This window comes from Leopardus geoffroyi, chromosome B2 (genome assembly GCF_018350155.1).
Source record: "Leopardus geoffroyi isolate Oge1 chromosome B2, O.geoffroyi_Oge1_pat1.0, whole genome shotgun sequence".
NCBI lineage: Eukaryota > Metazoa > Chordata > Mammalia > Carnivora > Felidae > Leopardus > Leopardus geoffroyi.
In genome coordinates, this window is record NC_059332.1 from 88621807 (window position 1) to 88636749 (window position 14943).

Below are 14943 nucleotides of genomic sequence, written 5' to 3' on the forward strand. Positions count from 1 at the left end.
TAAAATGAGTTATATTTTTAAACCACTGAAAGAAAACATTTAATTTATAGAGTTTAGAAAAAAAAAGATTACCCTTTATTACTGTTCAATAAATAGTAATTAATTCAATGTTGTTTGCTCAATGCTGGCTCTTAAGTTTGTATCCCCAGCAAGTTCTATGTAATATTTAAAATTAACCTCAACTTCATTATTACTATATGAGTCCAAATCCTTAGAGTAATCTCACTCTCTTGATATGGGCTAACTTCAATATTACATCTTAATGTATGTTATATTTGGGATTCAATTTAAGTAAGTCATGCCCCTGAGTATGTTTAAATGTTTATTTTCTAAGATTTCTACAAAATAGGACTGACTTAAAAAAATCTATAATTGTTAAAAAGGATGAATTTCCTACCAATAATTGCGTATCAAACACAATCAAATGAACTCCAATTTGCTAAAAGGTTGTTCTTTATTGCTTTGACAATAGAATCTGGAGACCTACTGAAGTTCCATTTTGCCATTTTTTTCAAGAAAGTTTCAATGAGTTTAACAGATTATCTGTTTATATCTGTAATGACGAGGAGGACAGGAAATTCGGACAGCAAAATAGGTCACTTCTTAGGCTGGCTGCCAGACTTTGAAAACCATGATAACAAGTTGGTTCTGCCAAGTAAGTGAAATCCAAATGCTGGCTGAAACATTTGCAAAAAAAAAAAAAAAAAAAGAAAAAGAAAAGAAAAAAAAAAGTAAAAAAAGGAAGAAAGAAACCCATGCTAATAGGCACTAATGTGTGAATAATAATTAGCGCTGTGTGGGTGAAATTTTCAGAATGTATAACATTAATGTAGGGGTTTACATACACATAAACAAAGCTTTAACATGGGCTAATGTGAGCTATGATTATGGAAATGTGTAAGGGCCAGTATAACAATGGTGAAATTCTCATTTCAGATAAGCTAATTTTAGGTATAGAAATTTTAAGAATGTTAATCATTATTATAATCTTATAAAGTCCTCAAAGATTATATCTATATCTATATCCCTTTATATTGGAAACAGGTCTGAAGTCTGATAAAGAGTTTAGTAACACAAAATTAATGCATGTGAAGTTAGACAAATGTCATGTATACAAAGCCACACTACATAGATGACTGCTGAGACAGCTATTTATCCTTCCCTACCTCCTGGACATGCCACCCTCCAAGGCATCCATGCTTCTATTCTTTAAATCTCTTTATATGTCTTTCTCTCTCTCTCTGTTTCTCCCTCTCTCCCTCTCCACCTATTATTTATCTGAAAATATAGGACCAGTTTTCTCAGTGAATAGTACAGAATTATAGCTAAGAACCATCATGGGCTTAGTTTATCTAACATGAAGAATAAATTATTATTCTCTTAGAAATACTGCTGTGTCAAGGTCAGGGTTGAGGTCATTTACAAGGCAATGTAGAGGACAGCATATAATTTACTAGCCAGAATCACTCACAGCTGATGTGTGTTGGGGGGATGGGGATCTTTCCATCAGAAATCTATACTCATTTAGCTTTCATAAACAAATGCTTTTAAGAGTATAAAAAAAAACTGTGTTGTGAGCTTAATTAAGAAGCATCAAATTACCCACTTCTTTTGTTCACCTTTGGAAAATATATTTAGTAGCTGATGATTAGCGACCTGTGTGTTTATTCAACAGAAATAAGAAACTAAATCAACATGTTCTAATGTGCTGTCCTTTGCAAATGAAGATAACACTATTGATTCACAATCAAAGGGCATGCATTTATTTCTTTTTTTCTTTTGGGGGGTTAAAGTATTGATGATGAGTAGAATATCATCCCCAGTTTTTTACCTTATCTAATTTGTGACCAGCACATTAGGAAATAGCTGCTCAGGGCAAAATAAGTAGCCCTTGATTATGAAGCACAGAAAACACAATATACAAAAATTTTGTTGTTGTTCCAGGCACAAAGTGACCCAGAGAGTTTTAAAATAATGTTCAGATAATTCTAGCTTTCAGTGTTTCCAAACATTTTTACTGATGGTCCAATTCACCACTACCACTTGTTGTAGAGTCTCCCTTTATGCTAGGAATGTGCCTGTGAAATAAAGAGGGCAGAAAAAGGGACCATCAGGGAAGAATCCAGAAATAGTAAAGTCAGATGCCTGGAAGCAAAAATGATCTAATGTTCTGCAAACATTGTGACATTATGGTCTTAACCCTGTAATTTCAAGTCAATATTTAAAGCCCACCCTTACCATTTCACCCTAATTTCAAAATACTGTGAAGAATCCCCCTGTTTGATAGATCCTGCTTCTCTGTTCTCTAGCCTGTGTCTTTCCATCTCTTTCTCCTCATAGGCTTTCTTTCAATAACCATTGCTCTAAGCCAAAGGGAATTAGAGACAAGTTAAATGAGGCCCCAAGTTGTCTAGTGGAAAATGTTGACAAAGAGATAATTATCCACTACATATTCTCATGTATTTAAAGATATAGTACATATAGAAGGGGCACTCGATCCATGCTGCAGGGAGAAGGAAAGAAGGCATAAAATAGATGGAATGCTAGGGAAAGCTTTCTGGGGGAGCAGTTTCTGTTTACCCCTGAATTTCAAAGCTCTCCTCTGCTGTTCTTTTGCCTGTACTCAGTGAGTATGCCCAAGTATTCCCTACCCTAACAGACAGGAAATCTTCTCATCAAGCTAGCATTTCTCTTTAACAATAACCCAGCTTCTTCCACGTGGCCAGCCTCCTTCCTGTATGCCTGGATCACATGACCTCTGCTTCCCAGCTCTCACAGCTCACCCGAAGCTTTTCCACCTTCAATTGTCACTTTTGAGCACTTTTTCTTGTTAGAAACTCTTTATTCCCAGGAATTCCACATCATACCTCGTTCTGATTTCCCCTCCTTTTCATGATTTCAAATCCTTTCCTCTGCTCCCATTCTAAAACCAAGTGTTCTTGGACTCCCTCTTTGTTTGATTGCTCTGCTTACTCTGTACATTGTCTTTAGTGGTGTGTGTGTGTGTGTGTGTGTGTGTGTGTGTTGAAAGTGGGGCTCATCCATTCTCTTGATCTTAACTACCACCTACATATGTCTATTATCCAAATGCTAGTCTCTAGCCCTCTGGTCTCCTCTGATTTCAGAACTTAATACAGATGTTATGAAAAATCTCTACTTGGCCATGCCAGAGACATTTCCACATTTTCAACAGGCTCCAAAATGTCTCTAACCACGTCCTCCTCAGCCTACCCCATCCATATCAAAACTTATTGCTCATTATGATGCTTCTAACTTCAAGCCTTAGGGGTCATTCCTCAATTGCCTGCCTGCCTTCCTGCCTTCCATACCTTACAGATGATCACCAAGTCCTTCTAAGTTTACCTCCTAAACGTTTCTCAACTCTATTTTTTCTTGGCCCAAATAGTGCCTTTTTACTTCCTGAAGCTTCTCCTGACCTCCAGTAGGTAGAGTTCAAAGGCAAATTTAACATAAACCTAATAAGCTTCACCTTCCAGATGCTCACTTGAGTGTTCCTCTTCTCCGGAGGCCCTGGGAGGAGTCTGACAATGTACTCAGTCAATTTGGTTTATTTATTTGCTATCACTTTCTACACTGACTCCTTCTTCATTGCACTTTTCTTTAAATTGAGTGGCCTTGGAATGGCCATAAGCATTTTTAAGCTCTGCCTAAGAGGAGGGTGGGCTGGGAATACACTGGTTTTGGGTTCATACAATATATTTATGTGGTTTAGCAATCATTTGTGTGAGGACTTCAATTATTGCTAGCCACCCAGGACTAGGAATGGCTTCCAGGAATCCTCTTCATCCCCACTGTGTCAGCTCATACAGTGGTAATACAAAGCAGCTGATGCAGAGTTCAGGTCATCATTGTGACCATGTCCTGTGGCTCCAGAAGCAGAAGCATGTATACGTGCTTGTAGGGTACAGTAGAGTGCACAGTAGAGTGGAGGAAAAACTAGTTTGGAAATGTCCAGACACAGAATCTAATCTATGGGCAAATTCTTCTGATTGTGAGACATGTAAAATTCAGAGTGGAAGGCTCATGTCTTATTGATCCCAAGTCAAAGTGGAAGTACTGTCCTCAAAAATACAGCATATATAATTGGAAACCCATCATGGACTCTTTTTTCTTTTTTGATGAAAATAATGTAAATTTACCAAGTTCCTGCAATTTTAGGGCAAACTCTTGTACCAGTGTTGTGGTTAGAAACTCATATTTAGGGCATCCCAACATAATGAATTACTTCTTATTCTACCCGACTCACTTGAAGAAAATCTATCAGTTTCAAAGGAAATAGCAAGCAAAATTGTCACCAGTGAAGAAACAGCCTAAAGAAATCAGTGTTCTGGTGATAAAACTCCTACACGTGTTAATTAATATGTCAAAATATGTAGTATGAAAGTAATTTGATGGCACATTTAAGTCATTCCATTCATTTGAGTTGCTCTTATATATAAATTAGGATTATATAAATTATATAATCCTTATATAAATTAAGATTCCTTTTCCTAAAGAGGACCCCCAAGCTTGCTAGAGGTCATTATTCCCATTTTTCAGTTATGTAAACTGAAGCAAATGCAGTTTATATTGCTTTTCCAAGGCCAGTTAGGTTATAGTAATAAGTCAGAGTAGGGATTCAAATCTAATTCTTTTAATTCTAAAATCCTAATTATTTTTACCATGCCAAAATGCTACATCTACTAGTTAGACTTTATAACACAGTTTCTCTACTCAAAACCAAAGGTCAATACCATTTCATAACCAAATGATGCTATAGTATATAAAAAAAAAAGAGCTTTGGTAATTTTTTTTACATTACTATTACTTAAAATTGAAATGAATTATAGATATTATTGGTACTTAGGTACACCATATGATTTCTTAAGACTTTGCTAATGCAAATTTCAAGGATTAAACTACTTAAATCTTAGCAAATTCTATTAAACACATTAATGGAAATCATATTTTTAAATTTGTTTGTAAATCTTCAAAATTATCAACGTGTGAAGGCAATCTGTTCTTCACACTTTACCCTTGAAAGTTGATATTAGCCCTCTGAAAGCAGCTAAAAGGACTGAGGTAATAATAAATGAGAAAATGAATCCTTGGAATGATAATTAGAATGGCACCCAACTGAAAGATCATGACAAAACATGGCATGACAAGTAGTGGAAATTAAAAGCCAAAATTAATCAAAATATGAAATAAGCACCAATAATTAAAGTCCCTTACAAAAATTAAAGATAGTGACTCCTTTAATGATGAAAGAAGCCTTGAAGGTATGAATATGATACATTATAATACAATCTGCTACTTGGCGGCAGCCAATTCACAAATATTCATGTAGGAAGAACGGAGAAAGTGTTTCTTACATGTTGAACCCCTAAATCTAAATAAAAGCAAACGAATAAGCAAATCTGATGACAGTTTTCATTATATAAATGAACATTTCTAATTTCATTTCTTATAGAAACTGCAGAAAAGCATTTTGGCAAATAAAAAATCGAGAGATGATTTTACCTTAGATTTAAATGGAAAAACCTTTGAAGTGGGAAGTATAAGAAAGCAATAAAATAGTTTAGTGGTTTGACCTTTACAGTTTTTTTTAATCCTTAAAATATTTCACTAAAATATTTTTAAAAAATAGAATTTTAAAACATGAAGTTGATCATTTATCTTTAAACAAGGTGAATACTGGCTGTATATGGAGTAGAAATAGGTATCATTTTGAGTTGCAGGAAGACAGTGATAAAAATATCTGATAACCAAGAGTGTGAGAATATAAAAATACAAAATAAAACTGAGTGAAGAAAAGAAACAGACTGAGAAGATAACATGGCTTTTAAAACTAAACAAAATTCATTTTAAACCATTACTTTATTCCAGTTTTGAGCTTTATTGGGTAACAAGGAAAAATAAACCCAAGAGGATATTTTAAATTTTCTCCTAACCTTGTGGATGTATTCCTAAATCTTCAGGTCATTCTAAAGATCAGAATGAGTGCATGACTAGTGTAATATAGGAACCATAAGAAGCATAACTTCTTCATAGGATGGGAATATTCACCAAGGGAAAAGAAAGTTTAAAGTCTTAACATTTTCTGACCGAGTCACATTTGATAGCAGAAAAAAATAGACATAGATAGATGAATTTAGCAATCGTTTACAGTAGATTAATTGTTAAAATGCATTTTCATCAACTCAAATCTCAAATGTAGAAATTTCTACCTTTAATATTGTAAGATTAAGATTCGCAACAATCTTAATCTCAACATTCTCAAGAATTTCAGTCATGTGAGCACTGGTGTCAGCCCCTCTGTGACCAAAGGCCAAGAAGAACGTGCCACACTTCTAAGCAGGTACGAATCTCAGAGAAGAAAGTATTTTAGGCAGAAGTTGATTCTTCTAGGCTGTAGGAAGAATAGCACCAAAGATACTCCACAGAGAAACCTGAAAGCATTTGTAATGATAAGAAATGAAGAGGTGATAAAAACCAGGAAGAATCTGTCTTTCTTTGCTTGGAAATTATGAAAAAAAGAGAACAGAAGATAAAGAGGAGGAAAGCATTGGGTTTTACAGCATGATACTTATTGCCACAGCTAGATTGCCACTGACTGTTGGAGCTGAGCAAGCACAACACGGGAAATGCTAGATGCATCCTACAGAATGGAAGTCAGGAGTAGAAGATGGCAGGCAGAAGGAGGCAGGACAAAACAGGATGGTAAATTACACTGAAACTGATTCAGATGCCTTGCAGGGCATCATAGTATTCCTTTTTAGTTGTTAAAGGCACATGGGCCTACAGATCTCAAAAAGGCAGGTTGAAATGAGTAAAATTTAGACTTTGGCTACAGATGTCATAAAGGTAAAAGGCCTAGCAATGACTTAAAGTTCATCAACTGTCCTGTGTCTTCCAAGAACCTCACCAAACCATCTTAAGTGAAGAACTTTGCTCATGCGCTGCCTGAACAATAAATAGTATGGTCTCCTTTGTTCCCCTTAACTTCTGAAATGTCCCAGCATATTTTTACTTTAATCAAGAAGTTTTCTTTTATGGGAAAAAATATTACAGATTGTTACAAAACATTATATTATTTTCTATATATTATATTCTACATATATACTATATATATGGTATATTATGTTCTATATATTTTATTCTAGATTTCAAACTGAATTCCATTCTGCACTATGCTTTACCATGCATTTTTCAACACTTCCATTATGCCCATTTTTCTTCTCTATGCCCTTGTCAATTGATTAAAATACAGAGTTCAAAAATAGGTAAAACGATAGGCTTAGTCAGTCTGGGATATGTGGAACCCGTGATGCCGTGTCCTTATTTATACATCTTTGAGACCATAATCAATTACCGACAAGCATTGCTGACTCATGGTTAGTTCTCGGGTCTTTCTAATCCATACTGCTCCCGCCAGTCATGCCCAATTTTATGTCTGTGAAGTCATTGTGAGGTCTTTTATGTTTGGGAATTTAATGTCACTCTCTGCCCACAAACATCCCCAATTGTAATTTTGTTTTTCAACTATGTTTACTGTGATGTTGATAATAGATCTCTTTTCTAAGTGATAATAAATTCAATAAATTCAACATGCTGGGACTCTCCTTGAAGGACTTCTTGGTTTAGTAATGAATGATTGGTCATTTTTTAACTGCTAGAAACTTATAACACGTTTTCAGTATTTAGAAGCAATATGAGCCAAGAAAAAATTTTCTAATGTGTAGAAGGCTCTAAGGCTCATCAAATAATAAAGATACAGGTATATAATTTATTGTTTAAATTCCGTGTTATCACTGTCCATGTGGCAGCACCTGTTTTTGCCAAAAAAACATCATTAAATAGCACAAAGGAGTTTCTCGGTGCATGATTGCCAACATTGTGAAATATTTACACATTCATTTGAACGAGCTCTGACTTAAGTTAATTTTATAATAATATATTATTTAGCATTCCATTAAAACTAGAGAATAAAGTCTTAATTTTAGTGAATTCTAGACAAATTAAATTGACTTTGTTGCTAGATTTAACAACACCTGAGTTCCCAGAATATTAAGTGGAATGAGATGCCTCTTGGTAAGTTTAAAGAAAAGGGGAAAAAAAAAGAATCTTTAGGGGGGAAAACGTACGTAATGGGAAAGGAATAGCTGACTATTCACAAGTGCAATGGAGTGCCTCAAGATGCAAAGCAAAATTACATATAGCTGTCTAATACTGACTTACTACTGCATATGCTCGTCAGTTTTCACAGTTTTTCTCATGAGTTGTGACAAGATGACAACAAAACTACTGCCTTAATTACACGAAGATTGGAAGGTGTGTAACAGCCCCTCAAGATGACTGAAGAAATTTCACAGGAAATACAAACCTCAAGACTAGCATTTAAATATGCCAAGATAAAAATGTTCAAGTTACACGAAGGCTAAAATCTTGATATCCTATTCATCCTTTGGTATATGCTACCGGTTACATTTTGAGCCAAAGGCCCACCGTCCCCTTTTAGCAATATGAATATATTTTCTAAAAGTTAGTTACAACCCTCATTGGAAATCTCCTTGTCCCCACAAAATCATCTCATATAAAAATCGTGGATGATATGAAGTAATGAATTTCTAATGCATTCTTTCTTCTAGTGGCATCATTTGTGTTTACATGGTAGGCAAGATCTCACATATGAGGAAAGTCTTCCCAAAGCCAATTCACAGCTTGCCACTGCCCTTAGTATTCGAAGATGACATTGCTGATCATGAGTGTGCTCCAAATGGAAGAGTAGAGGAAGAAATCAATGTACAATAACACTTTCCAAATGTAAAGATGACTCTTTAATTTTCAGGATCTCTTAGACTTGACTGCCCAGATGTTTATTAAAAAGACCAACAGTCTCCGACTGCCACATGCCAAAATGCCCTGACTGCCTCGGCAGTCCCCCATGCCCACCAGGTGGTTGGACTGTGAGCAGCTATGAAACCTGAGAGCATTTCTATTTTCTATTTTCTTTGCCTGCCTTCTCTTCGGTTCACTGTACAGCAGCGGCTTCGGGATCTGACTGTCATTCATTCTTCACGTATCTACAGCCTCAGAGGGTTGTGCTGTGATGAGCCGCAGACTTCTGTGCTGACAGACTGGCTGAGTTCCAGCCTTCATTTCGAATGATCCTATCTTGCCAGTTAGTAGAAGTGTTGCCCATATCTGGGTCAGTTCAAAAGCAAGGTTCTAGTGAAGGCCTGCTAGGGCCCTGGAACACTGCATGGGGACCATCTCTGCCCTCTGACGACTAAATCATCGATTGTTAATGGGTGTTAAATGCATGTCAAAAGAAAGTGGATCATTAGTGTGTTCTATATATTCAAAAGGCCATGGATTTCATCCCTAACCCTCCCAAATTACTAATAAGGTGAAATATGGCCTGCTGAGGGATCCCAGAATAATCTAAATGACAACTATATTGGTGTTCAATTTAGATGAAGATAAACACATTTGCAATATGTATTCTTTAAGATAAAGACGTGAAGTCAAAGCCAAAAGCTAAGGACTTGATGCTCGTATTTATAGCTAAAAAAGTTGAAAATTAACTCAACAAATTTAGGAATCCCTCCTAAAGATCTGACCACTTAGGGTACAGCCTGAACACCTACATCCCGCAATGGATTATCTCCCCCAGAACCTGTCACCAGACGGGTGAAGAACCTCTACCCCATTTTACAGCAGGGCAACCGCGTCCAGACGCTAATTACTTGAGAGCCAGAATCCGGAGAACCTAGATACGGGGCTTGTACTACCTGACCACCACACCACCGTGTACTTCATCCTCATGCCAGTAGACGTGGAGAATAAATATTTAAAAATTCAATAAAGTTTAGAACTAGAACTGTGTCTTTGTGTGCAAACCAATTTGAATGATTTTTTTTTTCTTTTTAATAATGTCTTCACCTGGTAGGTTAATTTTTAAAAAGAGTAAGAATGAATTTAAAAAGTATAGAAAAGAAAATGTCTGTAAACCTGAGTGATTATAAAAAGCTGAACAAATGCGTTTATTAATAACATGAGTGCTTTCATTTCCAGGGTGGAAGAGAAGCGAGTTTTAGCTCATGAAATTATTAATGCATTGTGATTAAAATATTATGTTTTCTGTAACGTGTTCTAGATGCACTGCTTGTTATGGTTTGTTATGTTATGTAACTGCTTATATCTCAAACGTATTTATTTTATTGAGTAGATAAAACTTCGCTCTCCCTCTGAACTATATTAATTTTAAGTTTTAGCCGAGAACACTGTGATTGACTGTGCTTCATTATTTTTGAAAATCTTGTTTAACATTTTTGAAACCGAAACGCTAAAATCTGGTTTTCAGTTGTTCACCTCATTGTTTTCATTTTGTTATATTGTATTTATTTCATTAGACAGATGACAGCTATGCCATCTCTAAAGGCCGCATAGAAACAATACCAAATTTGCACTCAGGGTGAGGTTCACTGTGCCTGTATATGCATGTTTCAGACTTCTCTGATGAAAACATATTAGCTGACTTCTTCTTATATGTTCAGTCATTTTTACATCAGTGTGACTGAAAAGCACACCATACAAAGGGTCCATGTGTCAAGACCTCTTACATAAGACCAGTCAGTGCACAAATGAAAGAGAGAGAGAGAGAGAGAGAGAGAGAGAGAGATCTGCCTTTCCCTCAGGACACAGGGCATCATCTACTGTGCATGCCAGACACAGGAGCACTGCCTCCTCTGTATTAAATATTAGGAATGTATACACACAAACTGCGTAAGAAGAAAGGTCTTTTGCGGTTTTTTCCCCTCACACGTTCCAATTTAGAGACTCCTTGTTGTAGCACATCCTCTCTTTGGTTTCTCTTGTTATCTTGACTGTTGCCAGTCTACTTATTGCCTCCCTCATTTCCATCAGACTGTGAGTTCTATGAGGACACAGAGGATGGCAGGATTCCTGATTCCCTTATCGAGCTACCTCATCCAAACAGCTTAGAGCAATATTTTAGCATCTAGCTGGTGTCCAATATATACTTGTTGAGAGAGTGAATGAATAAATGAATGGATTTTCAAACATAGTCATGAATAAGTTAACTTATGACTTCTCCTTTTTCCCCTTCTTTTGTCCCTGGCTTTTTCTTTGTCCTTAGGACACAAGTGCCATTAACTCTTGCTGAGCAATGTGGTTTTTCCTGGATTCTGCCACAACCACCAAATACCTCGTCTCATGTAGATGCTGCCAGCAACTCCACTGGGTAGTAGTCATCCAAAAGGCATCACTCCTGCTATGTCTGCCATCTTCTGCTCATCATACTTACGATAGACTGAGGGTTTTTATTATGGTATGGTTATGTTGTCCCATTTTCAATGGAGAAGTGGGGTTAGCAGTATCTAATAAAGTAAGTATAATAATAATGGCTAAAATGTACCGAGTATCCATAATGCACCAGGCACCGGGTTGGCTTTTTATTTACTTGGGCCACATCCAATTCTTATCATGTTATATCCATTTCACACATGAGGTGAAATGACTGACCCAAAGTCACATTGATAACCATTAGCTAAGCTGAAATTCAAGCCAAGGTCTGTTCGGTTTCAACATCTACATTCTTTTCACCACACTGTGTAACCATACCAAAGTTGCACTGCCTGTACCCCTATACTTTATAGAGAATTTACTGATAGTTTCTCCCACCCACTAGTGGTGCAGCAAGTGTTTGTGCAGAGATATTTCTAGAAACACTGCTCACCTCTAGTCGCAGGATCAAGGTTCTCCACTTCGCTCTTTATTTGTTTCCTCTCAGGAAAGGTCTCTTTACTTTCACACTTCTAGAAGCATACCTCACTAGTAAGAGCTTTTTGAGGGCAAAGCTAAATCTTGTTCTCTTTATTCCTAGGGTCCAAGACGGTATCTAGCACATCATGTCTTATGGACTCACCAAGCACTATTTGAATGTATGAATTGAATTGAATTGCATTGGAGACAACTCACAGACACACAAGTTAACAAGCACAAAGAATGCAAGACAGATGGATCAGTTTGATACAACCACTATCTTGAGCAAGTTACTTAACCCTTCTGTTATCACATACATAATAGAAGGACAACTACTCTCTTATAGGATAGTTGTAAAGATCAAATAATAAGGCAAGAAAAATGATCTAGCATAGTACCTGGAGTGTTTGTAGGCCTGTGCCCTCAGTCACAGTCCCTCCACCAGTTTAACTTTGTGCTACTTTCAAGGATCACATTGTTACAATCTCAGTGCTTTTTAAAGGAACTGTAAAGTCAAAAGCAGAAAAAAGAAGGGAGCTGTGTAAAGCAAGAATGGCTTGAAAGAATTGACCTTGGGTAGGCTTGTCTTTCTGCTAATTGGTTTGTTGTCCTCCAGCACTGATGATTTTGATCCACCATTGGAGCTACTCTCACCATTTAGCTCCCCCTAACATTCTGTCTCCTCCCTTTCTCTCCTCCCAAATGTAGGCCAAATTTTGATATTCTTACCTGTTAATATCTATCTTAAATTGGTGTCCTCTCTGTCCCCTCTGGCTTGGCTTTATCTTAGGTCCCATTATCTCTCCTGGTCAACTGCAACAGCCTCCTGGGCTTCCTGCTTCTAGCTGGGCTTTTAAAATCACACAGAATAAAGCAAATCCACCAACTTTCTCTTTTTCAAATGGTACTAGTGTAGAAAATCAAAATCTACTGGATTTTCAGGGGTAGTACCAATTCCGGTGCATTACCAGTAGGATATTCTGGGAGGAAAATTCTTTATTTTCCAATTACATACTGTTATAAGAAAAAAAAAACTTTTGCTGGGCCATGTGCCCCACTTCTTAATTCAGAACAAATGGTCACCATATCCTTGGGTTGTCTTGTATTCAAGGAAAGGGAGTCTCTTACTCCTCCTCCATCTTCTAATTCAAAATGAGTTACCCCCATCTCGGAGCTCACAATTCAGGCTAATACTTAGGGCAGTGCAGCTGAGGAGCATTGTATTTTAAATAGGCTTATGTGGACCAGCCTTAAAACCAAACAATGATTTATAACATTGATTCTTTGGGAAAGGGCATTTTATGTCCCACGTGAGCATCTAACAAATGAATTTTTGTAACCCAGCCCCATTTGCAAGTTGGAGGCTGCCTTTATTAGGAAGAAAGCAGTAAACCAAGAATTCATATCCCTCCCATTAGCAGTGCTGGAGAGGACAGAATTATGTACTAATTGTTTAATTGATGAGCATAAAAGGAATATTTTATTTAAAGCCACACTTTGGAGTCATTTCCTTTCACCCTTTCGGTTGTGTGCCTTATAAAATTCTAGCAATCTTTTTTTCTGCATTTTCTTTTCCTTTCCTTCACCCAAATCTCAGTAAGATTTCATTCTAGGTCTGAGCATATTATTTGCTTTACGGTAGGCTCTGGTGGTAATAAAGCATTACTCATTTTTCTGCTTTATTTCCTTGAGACACAGAGCAAACATTCGGTAAGTGATAGCTCTGTTCAAATGCTACTGTGTAAAACAAGTGAGCAAGACTCATGGCCCCTATCTCCTCATGGAGGGATGGAATGATTTTGAGAACAGCACAAGACAATAAATTAAGTGAAGGAAGTTGTATCTCCTGAAAATTTTCACCATAATTTCTCCCAAATAGTTTAGAATAGTTCATTCTGTTTTATGGCAACACCCTCAAGCTAGACATTCTTTCTCATTGATTTTAAGGAGAAAGGGAAGGTACCGTTGTACATGAATAGGTACTGAGATTATTAACTATTATAAGATCTCTTTTGTTCTGTTGTTTGGGTTTCCTTTTTAACCTAAGATTACATTAACAAATCAGATCTTGCTGAGAAATTACTTGCACTTTTCACCAAACGCTTCCCACAAGGAAAACGGTGATTTTTTTTCACTACTGCAAACCAAGAATATTGTGGTTTTCTCTAGATGAATGAAACTAGAGAATTCTTTCTCTGAGAGCATAAAGCAAACTGATTAAGTCAAAGAGGTGAAAGCCACAGTCTTTACTTTTGAAGTATTCCCAGCAAAAATCTAGGGGATCTCATGGATAGTCACACCATAATCCATTGTATCTTAGGTATTTGCAAGTCCTCAGCAGGTCACCATAATTTATACTTGTTAACCATGTAAACACGTAGGAGACTCCTAATTACTGCGAACACTGTTGAATTGTCTCCATTTTTAAGTAATGATAAAAAATGTTACTAAAAGAGTGTATCATTTTGTTAAATTGACTAAATATGTTTGTATACATGTCACTTTTCAATCTGTTGTTAACAATAACCTTAGAAACGGTCCATTGTAAAGGATTTATGAGTTTAATACGTGGTACCTAGTCTCATATTTTAATAAACATTCTCAGTATTGAAAATGAATGAAACGTACCACCAATTTAATTCATAGGATTCATTGAATGTTACTGAAGGATCAATATAACAGACAGTTGAGATGAGCTCTGGTTTAAGACTACCTGGGTTCAAGTCTTAGCTCTCTCACAGATGGGCTGTGGGACAATTAAAAAGACACTGACTTTTTTCTACACCTCTGCCTTTTCATCAATAGAATGAGAATAAAAACTGCCCCAGCCCTTTATGGCTGTTGAGATGATTAATATACTTAGAACTCAGCACCTTGCACATGGGAACATGCACTCATATCTTAAATTAGTCATGTGCATTTGGGGCTGCTTTGGCATTCTATTTGATAGTGTTTGCTAAAGTAAAACAAAAATGTAAAATATTAACATATATTTATGGTTAAAGAAGTTATAATTTTAGCTCTTGACTATTGATGATGATAAGAAATTCTGCATTCTGCTTTTCACTCCTAACAACTCAATTTTTAATAGACAGTGGATACCTGAAATATGTAAGCTTTTCAAATCTGAGATTAATCTTTGCTAACTAGATC

The 14943-nt window shown here is 36.4% G+C and overlaps 1 long non-coding RNA gene across 2 annotated transcripts in view; it reads left to right on the forward strand.

Moving 5' to 3' along the window:
- The window catches only part of LOC123608760, a 279816-nt gene extending 265408 nt beyond the window's left edge, over positions 1-14408 (forward strand). For both annotated transcript variants that reach the window (XR_006717427.1, XR_006717426.1), the window contains one exon: positions 11165-14408. This is a non-coding gene — a long non-coding RNA (uncharacterized LOC123608760). The remainder of the gene's footprint in view (positions 1-11164) is intronic.
- The last annotated feature ends 535 nt before the right edge of the window (positions 14409-14943 follow it).